The sequence below is a fragment of the Diceros bicornis genome, chromosome 36 (assembly GCF_020826845.1).
Source record: "Diceros bicornis minor isolate mBicDic1 chromosome 36, mDicBic1.mat.cur, whole genome shotgun sequence".
Taxonomy (NCBI): Eukaryota; Metazoa; Chordata; class Mammalia; order Perissodactyla; family Rhinocerotidae; genus Diceros; species Diceros bicornis.
Window position 1 is genome coordinate 14,699,271 of NC_080775.1, and position 10,213 is coordinate 14,709,483.

The following is a 10,213-nucleotide window of genomic DNA, read 5'->3' on the forward strand; positions in this document are numbered from 1 at the left end:
CGGTACACTGTTGGCATTATCCATCTGCGGACAGAATTTTCCACCTCCAATGGCATTTGGAAGAAACTGTGGGTAGAATTGTAGTTAGCTTGGGCGGGCAGACACATTTTTCCTCCCTTCTCTGCCCTTCCTCTTTATCTTTCTCTTCCTCACCTCCTTTCTTTTCTCCCTCCCTTCCTCCCTTCCTTCCCTCCTTCCTTCCTTCATCCCTGCCTTCCTTCCCTCCTTCCTTCATTTTTCCTTCCTCCCTCCCTCCCTCTCTTCCTTGCCTTCTTCCTTCTTTTCTCTCTCTTTCTTTCAACCTTCCCTTGGGCAACATTGGGCTACATCCTGGGCTTCATGTAATAGTTCTCCTCCACGAGCAGCCAGGCAAAGAAGTTTACACTGAATTGTTCACTCCTGATTATCATTGCTGGTAAACATTCAGTGGACTAGGATGACTCTGCTACTTGCTTCTGACATCCCGTTGTCTGTGCTCTTCTTGTATTCTACACCAAGCTTATATTGGCCTTGCCCTTGTCTAAACCAATTTATTATTTCTCTTTTTTGCTAGGCTGCATCATTTATTCAACAATTATTTGCCTGAGTGTCTAACAAAATAATGGCAACCCCCTTAACATGTCACATTCTATAGCAGGCACTATTCTTAAGGTTTTAAAATAGGTTAATTCACTTAATTCTCAGGACACCTTATCAAATAGGTTCTTTTCTTTCCCCTGGATGAACAGGAAGAAGCTGAGGCAGAGAGAATGAAGTACCCTGCCCAGGGCCACACCGTAAGTGGCTTCAGAGTCCATTAGCTGCTGAACTCTCCCATAGGGCTCCTATGTATCAGGTGCTGTGCCAAGAATTGAGATACAAGGGAACTTTTGAATATTGGAAGAGTTTTCTTTCCTTCCTCAAATGTAGCTCCTCTCTGTGATGAGGTGTCTGTAGCGAGATGAAAGAAAGTTACACCTGAGTTTGCACCCAGAAGGTAACTGAACACCTACTCCACAGGATGAAATGAAATAATGTTTGCGAAATTTCCTTGGAAATGGTACACACACACACACACATACAATCTGTTTCCACTCTCAATTCTGCACACTGCTTTCCTGTTGCCTCTGTCTATACAACAGTCTTCCACCTCTCTGCCTCTTTATCATGTTCTGCTATGATGTCAATGTTTCATCCGTCTGAATTCCTTAAAGGTCATCCAGCTTAGCTACATATTTTGGGTGGTAAAGAGGCTTCTTCTTGGACCTTTGAGAATTCCCTGTTTGGTATATTTCATTTGAGTAAGTAGGAATATAGAATTAATTAGCCCACAATAAGACCCTCTATTCCCATCAACTCAAAAACACAAATCCCATTGCAAAGGAAACCAGATCTTACATTCTTCTAGGGTAGGGAAGAAAATGCAGCATTTGCTGGATGGAACCCTCATGTGCTCATCAGGCATTCCAGACTCTCATTCAATCTTTATGGCAATGATCAAGCTGTAGAGAATGTCAAGTGGAAAATATTAATGGCCTGTGTGGAAGATTAGTCTAGATTCTGTGTTAGCATCCCTTGCTCCATGGACATCAAATGCCAGGCTCAGCAACATGCTGGCAGGATTATTCAACTGTTCACCCACAGCAAGAGGGAGCAGGTAGAGATCCTGCTTGCAAACAGCAGAGGATTTTATTCCTCTGCATGGAGGTCTTTCACCTCTGGCCTGGATGTGATTTGCCCCCATCAGAGCTCTACTTGCCCTTCTCAGCACGAGGCTAGATCAGGCAATCAATGACTGCAGCCTGGGATAATGGCTATTCTGCATCGTGGTAATGGCTTATTGCATGTGCTATTAGGAGTGATGTCATGTCCAGGTCCTGAGGAATCAATAAGATTGCCAGGATGCCTGTGTGATTAAGCAGGTGATAAGCTGACCTGTGTAGGGCTGGCTGTGTAGATTGGCTTTCAAGACCATTTTGCAAAGCCCTTTTTCATGTGCTATCCATCCATGTGGATGGATTTTGATAACTTGCATTGATTTGCCATATTTGTAAAGTGCAGTTTGCACAGGGTAAACTGTGTAATTGTACCTAGAATGGCAAAATAAATAATGTCCTTATCTATGGTATTGATGAGCCAGGATTAGCTGAATATATATAGTACACTTCCAAACAGAGTCAATGATGTTGACTTTTGATTTTTCCTAGGCTTAGCTCTCAAATTTCAGGCATCTTCAATAAGCATTGGGTGGCAAATGATGAACTTTTAAATCTGCTTCTAATTTCTATGCTTTCTTTTTCCAGGAGAAGAAGTTTAACATGTAATTTTCTTCAACAGGAGGATGGTTCATCTTGGTTTAAATAATTCCTCTGGTGCTGCAAAGGGGGATAGCTTTCTTTTGGGCCATCAGATTGCTTTCTTTCTTGTGCCCAGGAATATGTCACTCCCAAAGGCAACTGCCCATTGCCCAGGGGTCTCTGGGATAAGCCACATGATCTGTATTTTCCCAAGGTGAGGAAAGAAAGCACTTGATCTCTTAGCAAGATGTGTGCCCAGAAGTCTCACATCATGGAAATATGGTCTCTATCGAAGCCATAGATAAGGCTCTCAACATCCCATAAGTCAAAATGCCAAAATATTCCTCAGTAGAGGATCATGGCCAGATGGGCAAAATATCTTCAATGGACAAATCCTTGGGTATAAACGAGGATCGGTAGGAGATTCTAACTGTTACTGTTGCTTGGGGGTACTCCATTCTGAATTTTAAATGTCTATAGCATGAATACAGATAATAGACTGTTGTCAAAATTAAATGAGATAGTAGAATCACATGTGTGGGAATAAAAGCAGTAAGAAATGACATTGGGACCAGATTCTGACTTGCATACTACAGAAAAATATATTTTAGGCCTTATCCCGTGAGCAAGAGGGAGTCATTAAATGTTACTTTTTGGAAGGAAGTGATATCATCTAACCTGAATTTTTTGAACTTGAGTGATAAAGGATGAGTGGGAGAATGGAGAGCCAAGGTGTGTTAGAGGCAAGAGAGCAAGTTACAAGGTTATTGCAATTGTCCAAATAAGCAATGATTAAGTCTAGAACTTGGACGGTGGTGAGAAGTTGAATACAAGATATGGGGAGTTATAAGTGGTGGAGGGAGGTATGCAGTGCTCCTCTGTACTGAAGAACTAGAGGAAGGATGGTCCCATTAGTCAAGATAAGTGCACAGGTGGAGGGGCTTGGGGAGAGGATAATGAGTAGCTCTGGACATACAGAGCTTCTGGTGCCTGAACATTGAGACCTGGAACTTAAGAGGGGAGTCAAGCCTGGAAATGGAGCTCTGGATTCCAACAGCAGACAAGTAACCACTAGACAAGTTATTAGTCAAATGAGGGTAGATATTCAAGAACACAAAAATATACTTCTCTTGTACCATTTCTCAGGAGTTAACTGGATGATAATCTCCGGTAAAAGAAAGTGAAACCTACAAAGAGGGGGATATGAGTTCCAGGAAAAGGAGAACTGATTACACGAGATGTGCAAAGGGAGTTTGGAGAATAATGGAAAAGAAGAGCCCCAAGGAGACAGCCATGCAAGAGACCTAGAGAGGAACTAGCCCAATCGTGCAGGAGGATGGAGGGACCCAGGAAGGATGTCTCAAAAAAACAAAACAAAACAAAACCAGTGCAGCCTCTATGGAAAACGGTATGGAAATTCCTCAAAAAATTAAAAATAGAAATACCCGATGATTCAGCTATCCCACTACTGGGAATCGATCCAACAAACCTGAAATCAACAATCCAAAGAGGCTTATGCACCCCTATGTTCATTGCAGCATTATTCACTATAGCCAAGAAATGGAAGCAACCCAAATGTCTCTCGACTGATGATTGGATCAAGAAAATGTGGTATGTATATACAATGGAATACTACTCAGCCATAAAGTAAGACAAAATTGTCCCATTTGCAACAACATGGATGGACCTGGAGGGTATTATTTTAAGCGAAATAAGCCAGAAAGAGAAAGACAAACACTGCACGATTTCACTCATATGTGGAATATAAACCAACACATCGTCAGACAGAACTGTATTGTGGTTACCACAGGCAAAGGGGATGGGGGGTGGGCACAAGGGATGAAGGGAGACATGTATATGGTGATTGACAAACAAAAATGTACAACCAAAATTTCACAAAGTTATAACCTATTAAGACATCAATAAAAGCAAAAAAAAAAAACCCAAAAAATGAACAGTTTATCTGATGAGTTTATCAAATTGAGAGTAGATGCGCAGCTCTATTGAAGATCTTAGAGAAAAATAACTGATGGGTACATAGAATATTAAGCAAACAATGAAGCAAGGCAATTATTATCTCCTGAAAAAACATAGGGTTATAAAATCCAGAATATGTAATTATAATACACAATATTTCTCAGCTGTAAACAATATACTGGTAGTCATAATAAAACTGAATTTTGATTTAAACTGTGATATAGATATATTGAGAAAATAGAGGGGAAGAGACATGAATATGTTTGGAGGACTGAGGAGTAAGGCTTTAAGTGAGTTAAAGCCTCATCCTTCAAGGTGGCAGCATAAAGTGTCAAAAATTGAGTAATTAAGAAATCACCGAATAAACACATTATTGAGAAATCTGGAGTTAACCACCAGAAGCCACAGCAAAAGAGACGTCCATGGGTGCCCCTGGGGAGAGGGACTCAGAGATTGGGACAAAGGGTCTAAAGCCTGGTGTTTTCCTTTATAAGCCTTCTAGTACTCTTCAACTTTGAAATGTCATGAACATTGCCATGCACATGTATTATTTTGAGAAAAAAGAAAATTAAATTGTAAACAGAAGGAGCAATGTTATAGGTGGTTTGAGCCAGATAAGGAACGAGAGCAGTGAGTGGTAATTAGAAGGTCACTGATGGCCTTGAGAAGGTGTGCATGGAATGCTGATAGCAGAAGCCAGCTGTGGAAGGGAGAGCTGCAGCCACCCAGCCTCTTTCATTTCCTTTCTTTCTTTCTTTTTTTTTTTTGCTAAGGAAGAGTCACCGTGAGTTAACATCTGTGGCCAATCTTCCCCTATTTTGTATGTTGGTCGCCGCCACAGCATGGCTGATAAGTGGTGTAGGTCTGTGCCTGGGATCCAAACCCATGAACCCGGGCAGCCAAAGCAGAGTGTACAAAACTTTAACCACTACACCATAGACCCAGCCACCCAGACTCCCAGCCTCTTTCTGAATGGACAGACCTGAGTCAAGATATTGGGTTATTTAATCCAACAAGTAATGTTTTTGAAGACCTCCCTCTTTTCCTCTGTCTCCTTTTCCTTCAGTGTATGTCACAGGGCTCTGAGTCTATGGATCTGCTACTGAAATGGCTGCCAAATGCAAAGTCTCTGAGCTATGCTTGGGAAAGGAGCACCTTAAATCCTTTGAAAAAAGATGAGGATAGACAGACAAAAGGAAATAAGACAAATACATCAGCAAGGGCATTGCCGACAATTCTGGAGCAAGTCCTGGAGTCATTCATGCACTTTGATTGATCTCACCTTTTATGCTCTTTACTTTAGTGCAATATTGTGTGTGTGTGTGTATGTGTGCATGCCCTCATGCACACACACGTGTATATTATTTCCTCTCATGGACCCAGCAGCATTGCAGCAGCTATGGGAGTGCCAGAGTGGTGACAACTAATTATGAATCACCAGGTCTGATGTGTCCCTTTTATCTCATCTTGCAGAAGCCTTGCATTCCCACAAAAACCCCCAGTGGCCATTTGTAATCCTGGAAAGGAAACGTCAATATGGAAACAGCTGTTCTTGAGATAGTGAGATGACATCCTAATGAGCATGCTATGAGCTATAGAGGAAACTCAAGGCTAATGGGACTCTGATGCAAATATTCTTTCTAGACAATTAGACTCACGTGAGCAAGCCTGTAGTCCCTAGCAAGGCTGAGAGTGCAGACACTGGCTTATAGATAATGTCAAGTCGCCTTTCATTCTTATGTGGGTTTTTATCCTCCCAGTCCCGTGGAATGTTGGACACTCTCCCTGTATCTCTCCTTGGAGGTGGCTCTGGAAAGGCACCCAAAGTCACCTTGCTCAGAGGCTCCACCAGGGAAGCTCAGCTGGAGAGCAGAAGACAAGCACGGGCCTGCCCCCCAGGGCTTCAGCCCTGTTGGCTGCAGAGCTCAGGACAAGGTGCCTCCTGCCATCTCCTGCCATTAGCAGGCAGGAGAAATGGCCCCAAGTTGATGTAGGTGAGGCAAGGAGTGAAGGCTGTGCTTAGACAGAAACAAAATCCCTGATAATTCAAGGGGGAAGTTAGGTGGTAATAGTGAGAGAGAGAGCTTTAGGGACGAAGAAATGGGAAATGACTTTTTGCAGTTAGGAACTTAAAACAGCTGCCTTTTCTGGGGGAAAGCAAAGAGAAGAAGAGGACTAACTCTCCGATTGCCTCCTTTGTATCAGGCATGGTCCTGGGCGCTTGCTGTAAATGACATCTTAATCTTCACTATGATCCAGTAAGCTGGGTAGTATTAGCTATATTTTATTGATGATTAAATGCTCGCCAACAGTCACACTAGGAAGTGGTGCTGAGCTGGGATTAAGACTCAAGTCCATGTGGCTTTAAAGCTCATTCTCAATATTCTTTACGGATGAGTACATGGAAATACATCAGAGCATACTGTTCTTCTTAACAAGGCTTGCCCTCAGGAGAAAATATTTTACCAGAGCCTAAACAATTGGGGTTTTATCAGAGCCTAACCTACTTGGGGGAAGAGAAATACCCAACTCCAGCCCTCTCCACCCATCCTGTCCCACCTAAGGGAGGAAAAATCTGAGAAGCACTGGTGAAGTTCACAGTCCAAGGACACAGGCTCAGTAAAAGACTAAGACCTAACAGAGGACTCTAGAACGCTTCCCCTCCCCCCATATCTTACCACCACATCACTAAAGGCCTATTTACTGCAGTTCGATTTACACAGTACATCATGTCTATCTTTTAACAAGAAATCACAAGGCACACTAAAGGGCAAAAATCACAGTTTGAAGGGACTGAATAAGTATCAGAACCAAAGTCAGATATGGCAAGAATGTTGAAATTATCATACCAGGAATTTAAAAAAATCGTGGTTAATATCCTAAGGGCTTTAACAGAAGAAGCAGACAATATGGAAGAACAGATGGATAATGTAAACAGAGAGATGGAAATTCTAAGAAAGAATCAAAAAGAAATGTGAGAGATCAAAAACATGTGAGAGAAATGAAGAATGCCTTTGAGGGATTCATTAGTAGATTGGACACGGCTGAGGAAAGAATCTCTGAGCTTGAGGATATGAGAATAGAAATTCCTAAAACTGAAAAACAAGGAGGAAAAGAAAAACTGATAAAAAAAAGAATAGAATATCCAAGAACTGGGGGACAACTACATAATGTGTAACATATGCATAATGGGAATACCAGGAGAAGAAACAGAGAAAGGAACAGAAGCAATATTTGGAGCAAAAATGATTGAGAATTTCCCCAAATTAATGTCAGACACCAAATCACAGATGTAGAAAGCTCAGAGAACACCATGCAGGATAAATGCCAAAAAAACCCCCCGAGCTTCTAGACATATCATAGTCAAACTTCAGAATCACAAAGGCAAAGAAAATCTCAAAAGAAGCCAGAGAAAAAAACCCACCTTACCTAGGAGCAAAAATAAGCATTACATTTTACTTCTCCTCAGAAACCATGCAACCAAGCAAGCAAGGAGTGAAATATTTAAGGCATTGAGACAAAAAACCCACTAATTTAGGGGCCAGCCCTGTGGCCTAGTGGTTAAGCTTGGTGCACTCTGCTTCAGTGGCCCAGGTTCACAGGTTCAGATCCTGGGTGCAGTGGCAGTGACCCACAAAAAAATAGAGGAAGATTGGCACAGATGTTAGCTCAGGGAGAATCTTCCTCAGCAAAAAAAGAAAACAAAACCAAAAACCCAACCCCCCCACCAATCTAGAATTCTGTACACTGAGAAATTATCCTTCAAAAATGAAGGAGAAAGAAAGACTTTCTCAAACAAAATTGAGGGAATTTGCTGCCAGTAGACCTGCCTTGTGAGAAATGTCAAAAGGTCTTCAGAGAGAAGGAAAATTACAAAGGTCAGAAACTCAGATCTACATAAAGAAAGGAAGAGCATCAGAGAATGAATAAATGAAGGTAAAATAAAAAATTTTTATTTTACTTATTCTCAATTGATGTAACAGATAACAATTTGTTCACACTAATAATAGTAATAATGTATTCAGTTTCGTATGCTCATGTGAATATACGTATATATATTATTTACGTATGTATATATATGTATAAGTGAAATAAATGACAATAATGATACAAGGGAGACGTGGGAGGAGGAATTAGGAATATTTTGTTGTTATAAGGTATTTGCACTTCTCATGAAGTGGCATGATTTTATTTGAAAGTGGACTTGGATTAGTTGTAAATGTTTATTACAAACTCTAGGGCAACGACTAAAAAAAACTTTAAAAAATAGTATAATTGGGATGCTGAGAAAGAAGGTAAAATAGAATCATATAAAATGTTCAATTAAAATTACAAAAGACAGAAAAAGTGTTCATGATAAAAATAGAACAAGGACAGCAAATAGAAAACAGTAACAAATGTGGTAAATTTCAATCCAATTGATATTTAATCACTTTAAATGTCAATAGTCTAAATATATCAATTAAAAGACAGAGATTGTCAGAATGAGTCAAAAAACAAGACCAAATTATACTTCTTCTACAAAAAAACCCACTTTACATATTAAGACACATATAGATAGAAAATAAAGGGATAGAGAATGATATACCATGCTAACACTAATCAAAAATAAGTGGGAGTAACTACATTAATTTCAAACTCAGCAGACGTCAGAGAAAGTAAAATTATCAGGTATAAAGAAGGGCATTTCATAGTGATAAGTAGGTCAATTCTCTGAGAAGATATAATAATTCTTAATATGTATGCCCCTAACAACAGAGTGTCAATATACATAAGGCAAAAACTATTAGAACAGCAAGAAGAAAAAGATGAACTCACTATTATAGTTGGACACATCAACACCCCTCTATCAGAAACGGACAGATCCAGCAGGCAGATATTCAGTAAGGACATAGTTGAACTCAACAACACCATCAATCACCTAGATATAATGGAAATGTATAGACTACTTCATCCAGCAACAGCAGAATACACGTTCTTTTCAAGCTCATATAGAATATATACGAGATAGATATATCTCTTCCAGAAGATAGAATATATCTCACATAGATTCACTGAGATAGACCACATTCTGGGCTATAAAACACATCTTAAAAATTTTTAAAGATTAGAAATCATGCAATGTCTTCTCTCAGACCACAATGGAATTAAACTAGAAATCAACAACAAAAAGATAACTGGACAATCCCCAAATACTTGGAGATTAAATACCACACTTCTAAATAATACATGGGTCAAAGAAAAAAAATCTAAGAGTAATTTAAAAAATATTTTGAACTAATGAAAATAAAAACATCAAAATTTGTGGGATGTGGTGAAAGCAGTGCTTAGAGGGAAATTTATAACATTGAATGCATATATTAGAAAAGAAGAAAGATCTAAAAATCAATAATATATACTTCCCCCTTAGGAAAGTAGAAAAGGAAGAGCAAATTAAATCCAAAGTAAGCAGAAGAAAATAAATAATAAAAATTAGAGCAAAAATCAATGAAATTGAAAACAGAAAATCAATAAAGAAAATCAACAAAACCAAAAGCTGGCTCTTTGAAAAGATCAATAAAATTGCCAAGCCTCTAGCCAGAGTAACTATGAAAAAAAGTTAGAGGACATAAATTACTAATATCAGGAATGAAAGAGGGGACATCACTTCACATCCCTTAAATATTACAAGGATAATAGAGGAATACTATGAATAAAAGAATTCTATGCCCACAAATTGATAACCTAGATGACATTGACCCATTCCTTGAAAGACACTATCTGCCACAATTCACAGAAGAAGAAATAGAATCAATAACTAATAATCTTACAACACAGAAAGCACCAGGCCCAGATGGGTTCACTGGTGAATTCCACCAAACGTTTATGGAAGAAATTATACAAATTCTCTACAATCTTTTCCAGAAGACAGAAGCAGGAGGACTACTTTTTAATTTATTTAATGAGGCCAGCATTGCTCT

The 10,213-nt window shown here is 39.5% G+C and overlaps 1 pseudogene; it reads right to left on the reverse strand.

Moving 5' to 3' along the window:
* Positions 1 to 9,631: 9,631 nt before the first annotated feature.
* Positions 9,632 to 9,897, reverse strand: LOC131398894 (KANTR integral membrane protein-like; annotated as a pseudogene).
* Between the last annotated feature and the right edge of the window lie 316 nt (positions 9,898 to 10,213).